The sequence below is a fragment of the Thermobia domestica genome, chromosome 6 (assembly GCF_964235325.1).
Source record: "Thermobia domestica chromosome 6, izTheDome1.hap1.1, whole genome shotgun sequence".
Taxonomy (NCBI): domain Eukaryota; kingdom Metazoa; phylum Arthropoda; class Insecta; order Zygentoma; family Lepismatidae; genus Thermobia; species Thermobia domestica.
In genome coordinates this window covers 108184588-108206171 of record NC_137459.1, presented here as the reverse complement: position 1 = coordinate 108206171, position 21584 = coordinate 108184588, and the positions used below count along the sequence as shown (strand labels likewise).

The 21584-nt window shown below is 35.8% G+C and overlaps 1 protein-coding gene across 3 annotated transcripts in view; it reads left to right on the top strand.

Moving 5' to 3' along the window:
- Zw (glucose-6-phosphate 1-dehydrogenase Zw) overlaps window positions 1–21584 on the top strand; it is a 305974-nt gene that overhangs the window by 197865 nt on the left and 86525 nt on the right. The window contains exon 1 of one of the 3 annotated variants that reach the window (XM_081761951.1): window positions 6239–6492. The exons of the other annotated variants lie outside the window; for them this stretch is intronic. The gene's annotated coding sequence lies outside the window, so the exon portion shown is untranslated. Of the gene's footprint in view, window positions 1–6238; window positions 6493–21584 lie in introns of those variants that run through there. 3 annotated transcript variants of the gene reach the window in all.

Below are 21584 nucleotides of genomic sequence, written 5' to 3'. Positions count from 1 at the left end.
ATTCACTGTAAGTCTTGAATAATTGGGACGACATAGTACATCCTTATCTGAATTCTCTTCCAATCTCTACACTATTGGTTTCTCCTTCACTCAAGCGCAACGTGACTCGTTGTTCTATGTACAGGTTGCGAATGAGCCATCGGTCTCTCCAGTTAACTCTAATTTCTTCAAGTATTTTCAAAAGTTTCGTCCAATTGACTCTGTCGAAAGCGCAATATATATATATATATATATATATATATATATATATATATATATATATATATATAATATAGACTTTGGTGCAAGTTAGTTGTAAACCTGGGGCCCCGCAAAATATTCCCAATCGGGCCCCGCACCACCTAAGGCCGACCCTGCATTTACTTATCATAACAGATGTGGATTACTTAAAAAGTTCAGATAATGACACTTCTTTAGTCGTTTATTCTTCTAACGGTGCTTCCTCGAGCATATAGGCCTATTATTAGCTTTGGGACTGGAGACCCGGTTCAGATTCCCGGTGAGACTTCATGTGCTTGGGATGACATGTTAAGCTGTAGATTCAGGCAGGTAACTCTCTTGCCAACCCTTTAATATCAATGTCCGCCGTCAAATTTCTGTAACTGTCAGAACTGGAATATGAAGGAAACCAGTCCGGGGAAAATTTGCGCTTCGGGCCCTGGCCCATTTTGTCCTATACAAGAACGCTGCCCTGGATCCCCATATAGCCTCGGTGCAGAACAAGACTTTAAACTCCAAATCAATTATTCTAACACAATATTACATTATTATTGAAACTTATTTAGGAGTTCCTAGTAGCCAAATGACCAGAATCTTTTTTTTTGTATGTGTGTGTGTGTGGTACCGCGGTTCGATTTCCGATAAGTTAGGTTGGGTTTGAATCTCAAAAGAAACTAGATTCCTATATACCATTGCATCTGAAAAGGAATGTAAAACCACAAAGAAAAAATGTCTATAGAATAGTACAAGCTTCCTCAACATATTTCATACCACGCTTCTCTTTTATCACATTCCCTTGCATTCCGTTGCCAGCGACCCACTAGTAATTTCCGGTTTATAATCTCCTTATTATTGCTGTTCATTGGTTATATATATATATATATATATATATATATATATATATATATATATATATATATATATATATATATATATCGTGTGTTTATGTATTATATAGGAAAAATAAATGAAACAAAGTCTTTTAGTTTAACACCGTCACCGTTGTACCCTTTAGGTTAAGGGAGAATGGAAGAATTGGTTTAATGATAATGTGGGAGGAAACGGGAGTACCACGAGAAAACCCACCGACACGATGTTGCTCACCACAAGTTTACTTGGCTGGAGATCATACTAGAAACCAACGTACTAGAAATAAACGCTCTGTCACTGAGCCACTGTGGTTCCCTATATAGGAATAGGAATACGAACTTGACAGTAAATATGTAAGCAAAAATATGTCCGGTATAAATTTCTTTTGATAATTTTAAAAATATATTTTCTGCTACTACATTGATAATTACATTTATCTTTCACCTTCCTTCGTGGCTCTGACTTCCCCTCGCGAGCCCCTAGGAACAATTAACGTGAAGGAAAAACTTTTTTTATTAGTCATTAATGCATATAAAATCATCAGATATGTTCTTGTAGAGAGATCTAGAAATCACATTCACGCAAAATGACGAGTAAAGGAATTCCTGTTAAAAGAAATTGTAAAAAAAAAGAAAAAGAAAAGAAAGAAAAGAAAAAATAAAGAAAAAAGAAATAAAAATATTAACAGAGTAAACAGGAAGAAAAGTTAGCTTTCTAAAAAGAACAATTAAATAATAGCAGTGATGAAATGACTTACTTTCGTTTGAAAGTATGTTCAGAATGCTCCATCAGATTGTCAAAAGAAGGGGCGTCCCTCTGGTAGCTTCATCTGCCCCCCCTCCAGATAGGCCAAGTAATATAAAATTATTGTTTTTCGATATACAAAAATAATAGCTGCCTACAAACTAATCTGTGTCCCTACACGCGCAACCCAATAAATTAAAGCTGGCGTCTTCACTGATCGGATCGTATAGTTTTCACACATTCAGAGAACAATAATATGAAATATGCGAAACAATGAAGACGCTGGAAGACTTGATGCGTGTATTTTATTAAGTTGGAGTTGTTTGTTACTTATGAAAAACATTGTAAATAAATTGCAATACTGGCCATTCTTAAGGACGACTAAGGGTGCATTCATACAGAAGAGAAAATTCTGAAAAATGAGATTTATTTGGGTCTTTATAGGCAAAAATACAGATATTACTAGCATACAGAAGCGTTTATATAATATAAAGTTCGCTGACGTTCGTCTAATCACTATTCGTACAATTTTGAAAACATGCTTGTGATTAAATCTCTGGTTTGTAGTACCTTGATGCACTTTTACCCTAAAGTGTCATTTGATTCAGGAGAGGAACTATTTATTTTAAGTGAAGAATTTCTTCGAAAAGATTATTGCTCTTGCTCTCTCACGAGAGGAAACAGATATGATCCGATCTACCGCTGGTACCTGGAGTATTTTTATTTCTTCTGTGTGCATACTAGTTCTCTCAGCTGTTTTACGAATATTTACGAGGCAAATCTTCTCTCCAAAAGCGACATTCTTCAAAAGAAAACAATCTCTCGAATGTAGCCTCTGCATTTATGAAATTACCTTAATTAAGAACAGATGTCAATAACATCAGAAGCATTAAGGACAGTTTTTTTTTTTTTTAATCCTGTTTTAATACATATTGGAATGGCTTGATTGAAGTCTTTGATAGTGTCCGAAAAATGCAATTTGTAAATTCTGAATAGATTATTCTGCTCCTGCAATAGAGATAGAATTGTCCGAGTGCAGTTCGTACGTATGGTAAGGTACCATAAAATGACTTGGTAATGCAAAATCCCAAATATGAAGTGAGATCTGCCATATCATTTCTGAATGTCGAAGGACAGAATGCAGATGACTTCCATCGTGAATTATGTGCCATATACGGACCAACAGTAATGTGTGAAGGAAAGATCAGACAATGGTGCAGAGTGTTTCGGGAAGGACGTTCAAATGTTCCTGACGATGAGCATAGCGGAAGGCTCAGTGTTCAGATGGACGATCTGGTGAAGCGCGTTAAAGAGAAAGTGCGATCCAATCGCCTTTTCACAATAACAACTTGCCAAAGAGTTTCCAGAGGTGTTTGCGAAAACAGTGTATCGAATTGTGACTGAAAAACCGTGTTATCACAAACTATGTGCAAATTGTGCCAAAAATGCTGACAGACGCTCATAAAGAGCAAAAAATGACAGCTGTACGTGACGGGAAGATGGAGATTGCCTTTTTTGTTCAAGGGGAATTAAACTCGACACCGTACGTCGCGGTGACTCAGTGGTAGAGCGTTAATCTCTGGTGTATGGAGTATCTGGTTTGATCCCAGCTCGCGCCAACTGGACTTTGTAGTGGACAAACACCGTGTGCCACCACGTTCATTTATTAATATATATATATATATATATATATATATATATATATATATATATATATATATATTGTATAATATTGTTTTAACCTGGTAATGTTACCCCATAAATATGTAGTATGTCACCCGACTTATTCAACATTTACAAGCATAGGGCAGATCATTAAGAAAGTCAAGTTATTATAACTAGAAAGTCGAATAACACGGTTATTATAACTAGAACCGAAGAACTACAGGAGATGATGGACAAAATAGTTGATACTGAGAAACAACATGGAATGGAAATCAACGTCAAAAAATCTAAAATGGTGAGAATATCCCGTGGAAACACGCCCTTATGGATCAGAGTAAAACAAAAAGAACGTGAACAGGTCTATCATTCCGAATATCTAGGAAGTGTTTTGACGAGAAACTCTTACTGCACCAGAGAGATCAGGTCAAGAATTACTATAGTTAAAGAGGCATTCAACAAGGAAAGATCACTTTTAACTAGCAGGCTTAATATTGGACTAAGGAAGAAACTGGTCAAGTGCTATATATGAAGTATTGGGCTTATGATTCAGAGATTTGGGCATTAAGGAAGTCAGAGAAGAAATATTTAGAGCGCTAAGAAATATGGTTTTGGAGGAAGATGGAGAACATAAAATGGACAGGGAGAGTAACAAACGAAGATGTTTTAAAACGGATAGAAGAAAAGAGGACTCTCTTTGCCAGCATCCTTCTTATGAACGTCAATTGGATTGGACACATCTTGCGAAGAAATTGTTTTCTTCATCCTGCCATAGAGGGAAGATGGAAGGAAAATGAGGAGTAGGAATAACACAATATTGATCAATAATTTAAAAAAAAAATAGAAGAAAATACTGGAAGTTAAGAGGAAGCTAAAGATTGAGAAACGTGGAAGAAACATTTCTATACCCGAGGCTAAAATATAAACTCATTAGTCTCAGGACCTGCCAGCAGGCAGAATAAATAATAATAATAATAATAATAATAATAATAATAATAATAATAATAATAATAATAATAGTTTCTTGCAAGCATAGGTTACATCTTACAGGAATATGAAGTTGTTTAATGTTGAAATTTTAGTGTCATATCTAAACATTCGAAATTTATTAAGTGCCATGCATTTTAAATGATTTTGAGCTCGGCATTAAATTAACAGAAAGTGTACTTGCTGTTTAATGAAACAAATTTACGATATTGTGTAAAGCTAACTTTCTCTTTTCCAGTATTTAGTATTTATCTAGGATAGAGGATTCTTTGTTCTTACACTAAAGACTGAAATCTTCGTGGATAATACCAAGGAAGAAATGCTTTTAATCCGCTGTAGGTTATACATTTAAATAGATGTATCTGCATTCGATTACCAGTGAAGATACAATGTCCCATAGTGTATGAAGTAAATACGTGGAATATCTACGTATATAATAGAGCCAATCATACCCTTTGCAGACTGTAAGGTTTAAGGTAACTCCTGTAGGGGGAAAAATGTATCAGAAGTAAACAAACAACGTGGTGTTCTTTTTGGATAAATTTGGACTAATTTATTTTATTTACATGACAGAGAAAAGTACAGTTTGCGGTGCCAAATAGTAAAATAGTAAAGATTTATAGAATTATAACCCGAGAAAATACATGTGGAGATTTAATATTGTGAGCTGTATGGTAAAATTAGATCAGTGCTATTCAACTTTTTTTTTCTCGCGTCGCCATCCAATTGTGTACCCCTGAAGCTGTTTTAAAACAAATTAAATCGAAATGAACTTATTAAACTTAATACACATATTCTGTTGATTAAGAAGGGGGGGGGCAAATAGAGACTCAACAAAAGGACAATCAGTGTGTCAATCAAAAGACTGTTTACAGGGGGATAAAGTGCACATCAGAAAAAAATAAGATGGGAAATTTGAAAACATATAGGGACATCCAGTTCTACTGAGAGGGATTTTTCCCTCTCTCTCCCTGATAATTCACACACTGGGGACAATGTTAATTTTTTTTTTTTAAGTAACTTTAGAACTAACTTGTTAATGAGATGACTGAGCTTGTTTCCGGGACGCCAACTCCCAGATTCTTGGTCGAATCTTCGAGACTGCGAGAATCAGAGCTGATTCTGGAATCAAGCAATTTCTGTGCTTCGTTTTTATTAATGTTAATGCATAGAAACCCTGTTCACACAAATATTTTGAGTTGTTGATTTGAGTTTAGCGTCCCTTTCAGCATCGAGGCTATATGAGACGTGGACCTACTGATTAACGTGTAATCCGAACCACATGAGCTCCCGCCGGGAATCGAACCCGGGTCTCCCACGCCAAAGGCGCGTACGCTAACCGCTTAGCCACGAGGGAGCTCCACAAATATTTTGATGGAAATGGAAGAAGTTGTGAAATAACACTAATCATTCCATAAATATTAGAAATAGGCTATGCTATTTTAGGATTACGTACCCCAGAAACATCTTCGCATACTTCCAGTTGAATAGCACTAAATTAGATAACTCATTGAATTAAAGAAATTTTCTTTTGCAATTTTTCTATATAAAAGAATCAAAAATTAAGTGATCACACATCAATGAGAGCCCAAATATACCTCTGGTAATATAATATGCATGTAGTCTTTACTTTTGAGTTCTTGCAAGAAGTACTGTCTGTATACATTTTGGAGTTAAGTTGGCAACACTTACGCGGGAGGCCGCTTCAACTTTTTTCATAATGTGCATGGTTGTGTGTGCATATATATGTGTGTGCGTGTGTGAATCGCCGAAACTTGGAGGGAAGAGGATTGTCTGCAGTTGTGTGTGTGTTGTTGGAAAGCGGCGGATTGTCTGTGTTTGATATGTAACAAAGTACCAAAGAGTTGTTTGTGCTGTAAGGAAATATATAGCCTAAAGAACTGTATGTTGAGGAAGTCTTGTCAGTAGTAATTACCTAGTGAAAGTTAGTGGGTCGGGAATAGAGTAAATATGCATTTCGGAGGAAAGAAAGTAAGCGCCCAGAGATCGGTAAGGAAAAATATAGTTACCTTGTAATTCTATCATGCACTATGTGCAAGCATGACAGTGAATACAAAATGTCAAGTATCTATATTGTTTCTAGTAGCACTATTTGACGAGTTGATTAAGGAGATATAAGTGAAAAATAATAGTTATAGCAGAAGTAACCTTTTAGGCATTGAATACACTTTGGACAGCTGACAGTGTTTATACTAGTTTAGTAAACTGCATACTTCCTGTTATTCAAGGCCGGAGGGACAAAGCTTGAGGAAGCTACTTTTTTTAAACTTTTTCATTGTTTTCTTAAATTAAATATTCTATAATAAGTGAAGATTATCTTCGGAATGTTTATCCATTATTAAACAACATGTGTACACATACAACACAACTATGTTCCCATGTGTTGGACGTGCGCGCTTGGCTTGATGGATTTTCAAGGTTACCATGACCAAGGTCTCCGAGGCGATTGTTGCGATAGGATTTCGTTACGCTCTTTTGGGGCTGTCATTGGTGTTGAATTCACGTGTATTTCTGAGGGGTGAACGTGAGGTCCACACTCCGCTCCCTTTCCCTTCCATAGGCACACTCAGGGGTGTCCGTGGACAAATTTTAGGGCTCACGTTTTAAGGGAAATTATCATTAAAAACGACACAATCTAACTTTAATTATACCATAGTAATGCTTTTAAGAACGGCAAAAATATGCGAAGTTGAATAAAATTTAGTCTACAGAGCAAGTTATCTTGGTTGTGTCATAACTGACTCCGTTCTCCTCTACCTTTTTTTTTTCCTTTTTTTTCGGGGGTTGAATGATAAGGAATGGTAAATTGCAAATACATTATAGAAGGCTTTGTTATAATAATGTTTATATTACCTTAGAGTCCGCTTTCCCGCCCTCATTGTCATTTCTTTAAATTTTTTAGTTCTCCATCTTTCCTTTACTTTTGTGGCCTTTCACATTAGTTCTCTTCTAGATTGATATCGTTCATGGAATCTTTTATATCCATTTATCCTTTTTTTTAAATTTTTTTAAACAGAAGTTTTTTTTGTTTTTTTTTTTTAATCCGACACTGTTAGGTAATATAGATTAGTAAAAATTTATTACATCAGAAAGTCTATTTTGTGTTCTGTAGCTGCTAAATAACTACCTATAAATCTGTTCTAATTATGAAAACTCATAATTTTCTATTACAGTTTTACATAAGATTTACTCGTACAGTTCTGAGCTGAAGCGAGTATAATCGTAAACCTAACGACCTCGTTCTCAGTTTATTCTTTATATTTTATAGGAGCACAAATTTACATGCAATACCATATTATAATTTAATATTGTAACATGTTAAAAATCAGTTATGGATTAATACTCATTTCTAAAGGAGTTAGGTTTACCAAAATTTGTATATTTACTCTATGCGTCCGTCCGCCGGGCACACACACACACACACACACACACACACAAAAAAAAAAAAAAAAAAAAAAACTACTCCGCCAGCCATCATTAAATTTAGCAAAAATGCAAAGGATCAAAAGTCAGGAAGCTAGGTTTTTTTTTTTTTTTTTTTTTTTTAATCCGATACTCAAACAATTGGTACAAATTATTCATTTCCAGTTTTAACGTTGATAGATAGAACTAAAACTTAACAGATAGATACAATTTTCTGCAATTGCTGAAACGTCTCAAGAGACCGAAAACGGCAACTGCTAGCAAGAAGCAGATTCCTGCAATTAGACGTCCCAAGAATATATTACATTTCCATTCTAATCTCTCCATTAAAATCGGTAATGGCGGTTATCAACCACTTTTGATTTTAACGTTGATCACTGTACAAGTAGAGTGGAAACGGTAAGTAACAGAGAAGCAGTTCCTTACGATCGATTAAGCGTCTCAATACATTTCCGTCCTTATGTCTCTACTAAACCGGAAGTGGTGGAAATCCACTACGACTTCTGGTTTCAATATTGATTTACATGCAGCAAAAACGATAAGAGATGGTGAAAAGTGGTTTTCTGGAATCGATTTAGCGTTATGAAAATAGGTACTATCCCATCTTCTCTTTTAACCCGTTTTTCAAACCGAAAGTGGTAGAAATCATTCACTTCCCGTTTTAACGTTGATATCTATAGTGAAAACTGTAACATATACGGAGAAGCGGTTTTCTATACTCAAGCGTTCCAATAATATTCCATATTCACTCGAATCTCTCTACTAAAGCCGGAAGTGGTATAAATTTACTACTTCTGCTTTAAATATAGCAATTGAGAAAATATCATACCATGTAAACCAAACTCTTTCATGTGATGTACATGTGACACTGGTAGTTGTTGTATTTAAAGTAAATTGTAAAATATTTTAAATTTTATAATGAACTAGCGTCAATTTACCCGCTTCGTTGGATTAAAATTAAAAAAAAATAGTAATATGTTCCGCTAGTCAGTCACTTTTTATTGTTACTGAAGAGCTTTCTAATAGACTATGTTTTATGTTTTGCAATCCTCCCCCTCCCCCGAGTTGCACCGTCAAAGCGAAATGATAAAAACCATCCCAGGCTCAAACTTCATGAATGTTGAAAATTTGATTGAGATCGGTCTCGTGGTTTAAGAGTTAAGTCGCAAACATAGTCACTTTCATTTCTCTATGTATAGATCACTCTTGTTTACTGGTGTTGCAGCTCAATTACGCAAGCCTTTGCAAGCAAAGAAATATAAATATACACAAATTGGCTGAGTCGGAAAAATATAATTGTCTTCCTGTAAGTCTTAAAAACAAAGACCTGCAAATAGACCGAAAAGAATCAGGTCAACGATACGGAAAGAGAAGACTCATAGATGGACTTGAAGGACAACAATAACAGTCAAATTGAATTTGTAGTAAAAACGTTTCACGTTTATCAAATACAGCATCTCTTATGATTGGTGGAAAATACAGATTCTATTCGTTAAGTTACAATGCACTACAAAACCAAAACTACATCTCTTATACAAAGTCAAAATTTGTATGAGTTCTCTTAAATGTTTTAAGTTCTGAAATAGGAAAATGTTGGAAGGAACATCGAATGGAATGCTATGATTTTGTACTGCAGGGTCCCCTGTCATGGGACCAGGTCCGTATTTATATATTGTGCGCCCCTGTGCTCTAAATAATTTGCCGCCCCAACACAAAATTTGCCGCCCTCCCCCGAAACGACCAACATTAGAGTTGAATTGTTAATTTTTGGGGTCTTTGAGATGAATAGTGACAGTTTTAATCCAAATCAACTTCAAGTTCATACTCCACTCCCCAGGGAGGGGGCGAGATTATAAAAGTAATCGAAAACTACGGACATGTTGAATTCATAGTTTTAGAGGTCGCTGAGTTTAACGATATCTATTTTCAAGATGTTCAAATTCATCCTCACCCCTTTGGGTGGGGGTGGAAGAAGATGCTTTTTTAAAAATAACCAGATAAGCTAGCTAATTAGCAACTACTGTAATTAGAGCGAATTAAACACATTAAAGTATTTTCTCGCGCATGTGCGGGACTTTGCGGGTTGCTAGTTTTAAATATTATTTTACTGTGAATCTTTAAAAAAATCCTGAGGGCCGTGATAGCTCAGTGGTAGAGCGTTCATCTTTGGTGCATGGGGTCCTTGGTTCGAACCCAACTCGCGCCAAGTAAGCTTTGTGGTGGATAAACACTGTGTATGTGGGTTTTCTCGGGGTTCATCCGTTTCCTCCCACTTTCTTCATTTCACTATTTCATTCATTCTCATCATCAAAGTCTCCTTTAGCCTCGGCGGCATAATCGTGGGATGTAAAACTTCATTTCATTTTTAAAAATCCAAAATTTTGCCTCCTCCTAAAATCTGCCGGCCTGTGCTCGAGCACAGAATAGCACTTACCTAAATACGGGTCTGCATGGGACCCCCCCCCCACAGAAGAGTTGCAGGTTATGTAATTTAATACATCATTGAAAGGATCATGCAAAATCAGCTTTCGTAGGGAGTAGTCTGTCGTGTGGGGCACCGTTTACGAAGTTGGAATGATTGAATTTTTTCATAGCTAAAACTGGATTACATGGTGTCCTGGTTGTAAACAGTTCCCTGCACGGGAAACTTCTTTTTTTATAAAAGTTTTTTTCTTCATCCTTTCAATGAAGTATAAAATTACGTACCTTAAAATTTAAAAATTTTGAATGACACCGAGATACTATAAGAAGCCCCGTGGGCATCTGACATTTTCCTGTCTCCCTTTTTCTCTCATCCTTTAGCCTCATCATCTTCAGCTGTTAGTGATTGTACATTTTGTCTGACTGTACAGGAATTCACAACTAAATGGTGGGTATTTCGCAAACTGTATTCCCACGATTTTTTCATACAAGTCTTTTGTTTTCAATGATCTTTTCAGTGATATAGAATATTACACACCTTGCTATTTAAAATTCTTGGAAGACTCCTCGAAACACTATGATAGCAAATCATATGGGATAAGCAGAATATTAAATTCAATGTGCCCTCTGACATTTCCCTATTTCAGTTTTTTTCTTTTTTTTTGGGGTTTATACTTTTATCTCAAACTGTTCGTGATTCATAAACTACTAGACGTGTTATACCCGGTTATATATAAAGGATGTTCTGTTTATGCATGTTGTGTATAAATTTAGATGAAGTAAAAAAAAAGTGAGAAAGTGATTGTAAAACGTATTCGACAATCAGCTTAACGTTCACTAATAATAATAATAATAATAATAATAATAATAATAATAATAATAATAATAATAATAGAAGAGGATATTCGATTCACTGCAAGTGTTGCACGGATCCATAAAGATTCCATAATGATATTAAGGGTCAGTGGCCTGAATCTCTGACTTCAAGGTTCAGTAGCATATACTCATTAGCAGCAATAAAAAAGAACTTGCTTGAGTGTTTATAAATACATACAGTGATTACAAATTAACTAATAAAACTTTTCAAATTACGTTTTACACCCTCGTTGGATGAGCATAACTTTCATTATTTTTTTTTCTTTAGTACTTAACCCTTTCTTTTCTTTCGCTTCTGGATTAAATAAAGTAACAAAAGTTAAAACTTCATTTTTCTTGATATTTAACCGTCCTCTCTGCTAATCTCTCTATATATAAAATTTAAAATCACTATGTTTGTGACTCTAAATCTCCTGAACCGCTCGACCGATCTCGATCGAATTTGTAACATGAATGAGGTTCAAAGCTGGGCTGGTTTTAGGCTATTCACTTTGATGGTAGAACTTAGGGGATGGGGGAGAGGGAGGAGCTATAAAAATAAATAAAACTTAATAATTCCTGAACCACTTGACCGATCTTGATCAAATTTTCAACATAGATGAAGTTCAAGCCTGGGATCGTCTTTATGATATAAATTTGACGAGCCAACGTGGGAGAGGGGGAGATAGATGTAAAAATAAATAAATAAATAAAATTAAAAATGACTGACTTCATCACTCTTGAACCACCCGACCGATCTCAATCAAATTTTTAACGTACATGAGTTTAGGAGCAGAGATTACTTTAGGCTATTTACTTTGACGATGCAACGTAGGGGGGGGAAGGGGGAGAGAAAATTTAAAAATGATCAAAAATGACCGATTTTAGTGTTGAATCCATAGTTTTCGGGGTCAATGGGAAAAACAGTGACACTTCTGATGCTGTTTCAATCCAAGTTCAGCCTCGATCGTTGGGGAGGGAGAGGATACAACGTAAGGGAGGGGGATAAACATTTACAAATGATCGAAAATGAATAATACTAGTGTCGAATCCATAGTTTGGGTAGAAGCTGAGATTAATAATGACAATTCTATTGCCGTGTGCCGCAACACGGAGGAGGGGGAGCTAGGTATAGTATAATAATAATCGAAAATGAGCAATATTAGTGTCTAATCCATAGTTATCGAGATCATTCAGATGAACAGTGACATTTCCGATCCGGTTTAAATCCAAAATCAGCCGCGCCACTCGGGGGTAGGGGACGAAGAGATATTTAAAAATGATCGAAAATGACCGATATTATTGTCGAATCCACGGTTTTCGGGGTTGCCAAGATGATCAATGATCTTTCCGATGCTGTTTAAATCGATGCGATTAAAAACGAAAACAGTATATTTCGCGGATACTAAACACATGAGATACGGAGTTGTGCATTTAAATTTTCATTTCAACCCAGTGAAGTGGGTAATACTTGCTAGTATAATAATATATTATTTATCATTATCACCTGTCAACACCCCACCAGCACTTATTTAAGGTAGAAAGACGAAAAAAGGAATAAAGCCTATTAGGGTTGCGGTTGAATAGCAACTAAAAGAAAAAAGGAAAATTAACAATCGACTTTGAATAGTGATTGTTACATAAGTATACACAGGGTGTTTTAAAACACCGACAACGTTTGGAGGTGATTCCTGACACCAAGATAAGACAAAAAGTATAGATCATCCTGAGTGCATAAATGCTTCCTTTCGGAGTTATAGGCTGCCGAAAACATGAAGAAATGAACTTTAAAAGTCTATAGCTCCAAAACAATGGGACTTACCGTTTTCGGGTCAAGACTTCACTTAGGAACTAGTATGTGCCCTATCCAAATATCCACGTTTAGAATTCTGCGGTGCTTCCGCAACAATTTTCAAAGAGGTAGTTAGAGAGTCCTTCAAATTATATGCTCGTAGCCAAACTCCTTCTATAAAAATTGCTGCGTGAGTACCTTAGGACTCTGAGACATGTAGTTTTGGAAAGCACATATACAAGTTTCTAAATGAAGTCTTAACCCGACTACGGTAGGTCCCATAGTTTTGCAGCTATGGACCTTTTAAAGTTCATTTTTCCATGTTTTCGGCAGCCTATAACATCGAAAGGAAGCATGTGTGCACCCAGGTTGATCTATACTTTTTGTCTTATCTTGGTGTCAGGAATCACCTCCCAAAGGTTGTCAGTGTTTTGAAACACCCTGTATTTGTATGTATAGTTCAATCACTCGGTGTTTATCAGCAGAAAAAAATGTTTTTTTTTTTCTGCCGTATTTAAAACGTATAGCGTAATAATTTGCTCTGAGATTTGCTGCAAAATTACTAGGCTATAAATAGGCTACTACTACTACTACTAAGAGGAGGAGGAACAAGAAGAAAAAGAAACTTCCTTACCATTATATAAGAAAGAAAATAAACTATTTTGCCAAGAACGATAATTACTTGAAACAATAAAAAATAATATGTGTTAATGAAAGTTATTCACATGAAAAACGTTATGTAATTTGAGAGGCTGTTTTACTATCCACTATCACAGTGGTTCAACTACCGGTGTGACCTGGCCCCTGGCTCCCCAGTTAGTTCCGCCTATGGGTACACTCTTAGGTGTACTGTTAGGAACTTCCTGAAATATGAGTGTTCTGCCCAAGGGCAAGTTTTAGCCCACTTACCTGGCAGGGGCACTAGGCCAGTAGAGCAGGTGATATGCAGAACAGTTTTTCACCGTAGTTCAAAAAAAAAAAAAAAAAACCGGTTAGGGCAAACGGGAATATAGTGCTGAAATTTTATTGATGTTTTGCGCTTTTCAGCACTGAGGCTATATGAGACTTAAACCTACAGTTTAAGGTTAGTTCCAAGCCACCATAATGCGTTCGATGTTCTACCAGAAATCGAATCCGTGACCACGTGCACTAGAGGCGAACGCACTAGCCACTAAACCAGTGGAGAAAGCCAGCTGAAACAAAGGAATAGGTTTGGAATAGGGATATGAATACCAGGTATGAAACAACTTTGTAATTATGACACTCTGTATACACATCAATTAATGTTTCTTAGATATAAATCAATCAATCTCTCTCTCATAATGCAAAGGACATAGGACCTTGACATGATTTTCTCTGACAGGGACTGAATAAAAGGAGTTTCGTAAGCAACTGGTGCAACTTCACTAATTTATACGAATATGACACTTACAAACAGGATTTCCTGCTTTAACTCGTGATAGCTGTTGAATTGTACCCTAATGATGAGATGATAACGTTCAAGTACGTAAGTTTCTATTTTGCAACGTGTCTCAAAGCTGAACACTACTTTAACCTAAAATATTACACATTAAAAAAAAATCTTCTACTTTTGCTGTTGGGAAAACTTTTCTTTAAGAAAAAAAAAAGTTACTGACGAAGCAGAAATCTCTCATACATTTTTTTAGTTCATTATTACTTTCGACCGACGATAATGGATTCGACGACGAGTTTGGCGTATTTACGTTTCGTAGCCACCTCATGCAAAAGAATATATATATATATGTATTTATTTATTCGTCCCTCTCTTCGTTCTTCACGATGTATGTGTACTAGCCTAAAGATCATATCGCTAAACGTTTCCGAACCAAATTTTAAACTCCAAGTTGTAATAAGATTTTCCAGTGGGGAAGGGAGTTCATTTTTTTCCTACCTCAGAAAATGAGCATACTGTAGTTCGGTAGAGAAAGCAAATTTTAAAAATGCGAATTTCTTAAACTGCTCTAACAATTTTCTTTATATTTCATTAACAGTCTTATAATATTGTAGATCTTTTTCTCTTTAAAAAAATCAGGTGCAATTTACTCCTTAGGTTAAAGTTTTTTTTAATAGTTTTCTCAAACTACTCAGGCTAGGTAGTTCATATTTAATTAATAAATGTTTCATTAACAACCCTGGTAATGACGTACGCAAGGGAAGTTTGGGGTTTTATCCTTCCTCTCTTGAGCAAGATTTGCAAAAATAAACATTTTCCATGTTGAGATATGTATACAAACGCCTGAAATTGTATATAAACTTGAGGTTAAATCCTATTTGCAGAAGTTCTACTTACGACTCTGAACGCTACAGTGTAGTGTCATTTCTCCAAAAGAAACCCACTAAGGGTAGTTTACTCTTATGAGTGAGCTTTTACAGAATGTTTTCTCAAAATCTGGTATATAATTATTACCCTCTACATTCAAATCGACGTTCTCTCTCATCATCATGGGAAATAACTGAATCTTTGAAATGAATTTTTGAACCTTGTTAGCATTTGACTTGAGCCGAATTTTTTATCTCACGATTCCTTCAAGTTAGGTAGATATATCTAAGTATATTGACATCTTATTAAAGATAGTTGATATATCTGAGTTTTCGAAAATTTCTTCTCTAATGAGGAAGAGGCAAATTCCAGAATAGTAAATAAATATTTCAATAATAACTCCAGCATGTCTTGAATCAATTTAATAAGACCGAGAAAGTTAGTGAGATGTCCCGTACCTTTATTTTAAAATACCAACAAAACATTTTCTTGTATTTTCAAGAATTTATGTAATGAAAACTTTTCACTAACTCTAATAATAGTAGTTATCTTCCTTGAGATCCTCTCGTCTAATCGCGTCATCTATAACAAATTTAGATAGATTTAAAATCCTGATCTATTTCAAATCCTACTAAATTAATAAAACCAAACAACATGACAATGCTTTAAATGGTCATGATGATAGTGAATGTCTTGCTGCGTTTTCTTAGTGGGTAAGTGTCAAGTTTTCATTTGATACTTTTTTGCTGTATGTGAAGGGATTAAATCACATTTCTGGTAGTGTAGTTGTTTTAATAGGTGTTTCGCTATTTATTTTGGCTCCATCCTGGCGTTTTCGAAGTTGGTGCGGAAGAAGTAGGCTCGATTTGGTGTGGAGCTTATGTGGTTCAGCTCCCATGTGAATTTTTACATCACACAAAATGAGGTGCTGAAAAGAATTTTCTCCATTATACTATTAAGACTCAATTGTGGTTAAAGTGAAGTGTATATATAAATCTTCTGAATAGAAGGGAATTAATCCAGATTGTGGAAATTAAAGCAGTTTGAGCAGTTAGTCTATTTCTGTTTCGTAATCATTTTACCTTCCACAAATTAAACAGGGCTCTAGCTCCAGAGCTCTCCTCCTAACTACGCCTTGACTTCGACGCCTCTGGAAGCAGTAACAACAGTAACTAAAATCTATTTATACATGCATTCTTTGGTTTTTAATATTCCTTCTCTGGAGTTTCAAATACATCAAGCTAAAGTTAATTTCGTACTGGTTATCAACGACGAGAGAATCACCATTCATTACAGAAAGTCCTTATCAAATGGGGTTAATCTGTCGCCAAGGTTGAGAGATACATCAATCGAAATCAATATAGAGAATAACTCAAGCATGCATATATATATATAATATAATATTTCGAGTTTGCTATTTCTTCAATTTCAACAGATATTTGAAATGTGGATTCACATTTTAACATAGGATCCGAGTTAATGATATCCTTATTGGGTATTAAACACGGGGCCAGGCATCTAGAAACTGCACATTTAAACTATAATAATTGGATATATATGAGCTCTCATGAATACAAACAGTGATTTGTGCTAGTCTTATAAATCTTCAAATGAAATAAAATCTTTGTTTTACGATTATGCCCTTTAGGCTAAGTGAAAACGGATGATTAAAGCAAGTGAATGATGATGGAATAATTGGTGGAATGAGAATGTAGAAGGAAACGGGAGTACCCCGAGAAAATCATCGGACTCGATGTTGTCCACCACAAACTAACTTGGTCGGAGATCGAACCAGACACAACACGCATCAGAGGTAAGCACTTTACTACTGAGCCACCGTGGACCCTTTAGAAGCCTTAAGAATTGTATTGCACATATCTTTGCTAATAGGGTACAACAAATAAGAAATAAATAAATAAACTTGCGAAAGAAACGTGTTATCGTAAGGGATAAAATGTCTTGAATGAAGTGCATGGAACATACATTAGAAAATTATCTAGTTGTGATGTCAAGGTCTTAATATATTGCTTTTGGCAATTCGCCAAAATGTGTTGGATTACAAAATCCGTTTTAAAGAGTCATAAAGAAAGCTACTTGACTTTTCCATTGCTAGCTAGTGTAACGTAAGACCTGCACTAGCGTAGTCCTATCTGTCAAATAGAGGCGGCCTGGTTCTGTCCCCAACGAGGGCAGGATTTTTTCTTTCTAAACCCCAATGCGGCTTTGAGGTTCACCCAGCCTCTTTTCTCTTTCAGTAAATTACTCTGTGCGGTCCTTAAGTTCAATGATATCAGAAACGGGAAGAAACTCCCCCAGAAACTACGAAACTACCCCCGGGACATTTCTCCGATCACGCTCAACTTGGGTTACCAGTGCTTTCAGACACCTCCGTTAAATCTATATTCAAACCGGAAGTGGTATAAATTAACAATTTCCGGTTTTAACGTTGATCGCCATCGAACAGAAATGGCAACAGATCACGACAAACTGTTCTTGAAATTTAGATAAGTCTCGAGATGAGGTAACATTCCCACTTTCAACATTATTAAAACCGGAAGTTGTAGAAATTTACTAATAATTCAGATTTCAACATTGACCTCCATAGAGCAAAAACTCAAGAAGTAGTTAATAAGCGGATTCTTGGAATCGATTCAGCGTTCCAAAAATAGGTATTATCTCCTCCGTCAATCTTCTATTCAAACCACAAGGGGTAGAAACCACTTTTTTTTTTGGGGGGGGGGGGGTCAACGTTGATCGCCCTAGAACGGAGACATAATAGATAGCGACAAACTGTTTTCTCTTCAGTGTCTTAGGAAAATATACCTTCTCCACTCGTGTCACTTTACTGAAAACACAAATGATAAAAAAAAAAATACTAATACTGTTTCAATATTGCTCTCAATACAGAATAAAACGGTAATATATATCGAGAAGAAGTTTCTTGGAATGGATTCAGTGTCTAAAGAATGGGTTTTATTTCCTCCGTTAACTGTCTACTCATGTCGGAAGTAATAGAATTCAACCATTTCCAGTTTTAACATTGATCACTATAAAACAAAAGCAGTAATAGAGAACCTTTTTCGAATGAGCTCAGCGTATTAAGAAGAAATCTAAGCCTGTATCTCTGTTAAAACTGGAATGGTAGACATTTATTAGTACTTCCGCTTTCAGTATTTATCTCCATAGACCAGACACGCAAAATTATATCGAGAATCTTTCTTTCGGAATCAACTGAGCTCTCCCAAAAGAACTTTATTTCTGTATGACAACTGGAAGTGATTGAAATTCCGGTTTCAGCACCAGAAGTGTAGCCAGCAAGTTTATCTAGGAGGGGCCTGTCGTTTGTGAGAGGGGCCAGCTACAATACACAAAGCCAAAAAATTTTGTCACAGCTAGTGATTTTGAGGCCTGAAAAAACCGGAAATTTTTGGTTTCCGTTCGAAAAAAAAAAACAGTTTTTAGCTTTTTCCTTTTTCTCCATAAATATTATGTACTGGCATTTCAAATTCAGCCTATCCAAACGAATCATTTTGAAGCAAAATCAAAAGAAATTGTTCCTACGTAGTCGAAGATCGTTTAGAAAAATAATGTGAAAAGCATAAATTTAGTTCTGATTTTCAATACTAGCCAAGTCTTGTCAGTATCAAACCCCGCAAAAACCTTCATTCAGTATCAAAACCCGCCACATACAAATTTCCTGCAACTATTTTTCCTTATAATTTAAATTATTATTATTTGATTGTGTTCATGATTTGCCACTATGACACAATACAATTAATAATATGTTTGGTAAAAAATACTATGTTTGTATTTACAAGGGTTTGTTTGAGACAATTTTTGTTAATTTTCCACAAAAGTGTGTAAGAGAATTTGGCAGGGTTTGATTCTAGGCGCCTCATATAGTTCACATTTGAAAGATAATGCAATCAATAAATGGTACCACCTGTTAATTTATTTCAATTCGTGAGTTTTTGATTTCTCAACAGTGTTAGAACATGCAGGATAAAACATTCATTGTGAATACTGGCACTTTGTTGTTGTTTCTTTCTTTTTTAAATCCTGCTGCCAGCAGTGATGATTTCACGATAGTGGGCAAGGGATTTCCCTCCCGAGAAGCCACGAAATATTCTATATCAGTGGCTCTCAAACTTGTTACCGCGACCCATATTGAATACTAAAAAGTACTTTGTGGCCCACGTACTTTTATTCAAATACATATTGTCATTCTACGAAATGGTGGTATTTCAAACCAATTAAATTTTGTAAATCATATTTCTAATTTTTTTCATATAAAGGTAACACAGAGCGAACACTATTCTCAACGCAATGCCTTATCCCATGATAGCTTTTGACTCACCCATTCTCTTTCCATCCTAACCCAGCATCTCTACTGACTGCACAACAGGGCAGGGCTCTTGAGTAAGTACTTACTCTTCACCTCATTAACAAACGCTTTCAATTTTCATTTTCTGAATGGTACTTTACAACAATGTTTCTTCGTTAGAATAAAATTTTCACAATTAAGAGGAAAAACTTCTCGCGAACCACCAAAGAAACAGCCCGCGACCCACACTTTGAGAAACATTGTTCTATATATCTACAATAAGACCAGACTATTTAACAGGTTTCATCTCGAAAGCAAGTACTGTCCCTCTATTGCAACAGGAAGTTAAAGATCTGTTTCAATGTTGAATTCGCACACTTTGGAAACTTATCGTAGTTTTACAACTACTTACTAGAAACTACTTATTTTCTTCCACATTCAAATCGACGTTGTTGCTCATCATTAGAGTCAAGATTTTTATGTAATACCAACCCCCCAAATATGTACATTAATATGTAACAAAAATCGCTTAAAATGTAAGAAATATGTAATATTATATAAGAATATGTAATATTACATATGTTACATATTTATGAAAACGTAATATTAACACGCGTATGAGCATGCAATATTTAAACGAATTATGAAAATAAAAAGGAAAATCTACTAATGAAGTGAAATGCTTGAACAGCTGAGACAGTCATACGTCACTGACATGACTGATTGCAGGATAATAAAAATCAGACGCGAGTGAAGGAAGATGTGAATCGGCTAGAGATAAACAGGAAAGCCCCGAGAAAAGCAATGCATATGGCATTTGCACGACAGAAATCTCATGTGGTGTGGTGGTGTCCCGTTTCAAATCTAGAACCTTTTACACTAAATGCGCATCCGTCACCAGGGCCCAATCTTGAAATGAATTATACGCAATATACAAATTTAAATACTAAAAGAAACTTAAGACGAAATGTTTTGTTTTATGCAGTCCTATATCTGTTAAACAATATCAGGTGAACTAAGATTGAAGAATATTTCCACTAATGAACATTTTAAATTTGAAATAAAGTACTTACAAAAGATGTGCATGCAGTTCAACTGTGTGTTGTTGCACAATGGGCTATAAGGTACATTTCCAAATAATCAGAAGTAAACTTTCTCGGCGATTGGATAAAATATTCTTGTATGCAGAGAATGATCTCTCCATATCACATGAGGTAACAGGAGCGTATTTCAACAGGGGGATGTAGTTGCGGGAAATATCTTCAGGGGGGTTCTTGTTTCGCCACTGAGAATCTCACACACTGCCAATAGGCTGTCGTAACCCGGGTTTCTTTCCAGCACTGCATTTAGTTTTTTCGAACTTTTTCTCCTACATCTCCACACACACACAAACACCTAGCAGCAGCCTCTTTGCATCCTTTATGATTTCCATGGATTTCGCAAGAGACCACCCAACAGTCTCTAGCTTTTAATGCTTGTAGGTAGCCAACCAAAAATACTGTCTATGTATGCGATATCACACGCTACTTTTGAGTCATTAAACAGTTTTCCAGCAATGTCAACTGACACAGCAGACTCCGATGGAAATGAATGAACAACAGACTTTTTTTTTTTAAAATGTTCATTGTAGAAATGTTTTGCCTGTATCCAAGTGTTCCATCTCGTTAGCATAGGCTCCGGAGGAAGTGGCACGTCTGGAAGTTGATCTCTGTAGAGAACACGTTGTGGCGCCTTAAACATTTTTCTCGTGGAAGAAACTAGTTGATTTACTTTGCAAAAGTTGTCTCTCACCTCTTCAGCAACACGCTGAAGAGCATCGGCCATACAGGTGAAATGAATTAAGTGAGGGTGAAAAATTGTAAGTGCTCTAGCCGCTTTTAACATGTACGCTGCACTGTCTGTATAGAGAACTAGGACTTTTTCTTCCTGAACTCCTCCCGGTCACAACACTTTAAGACCATCGTTTACAAAGCGAGCAATCGTGG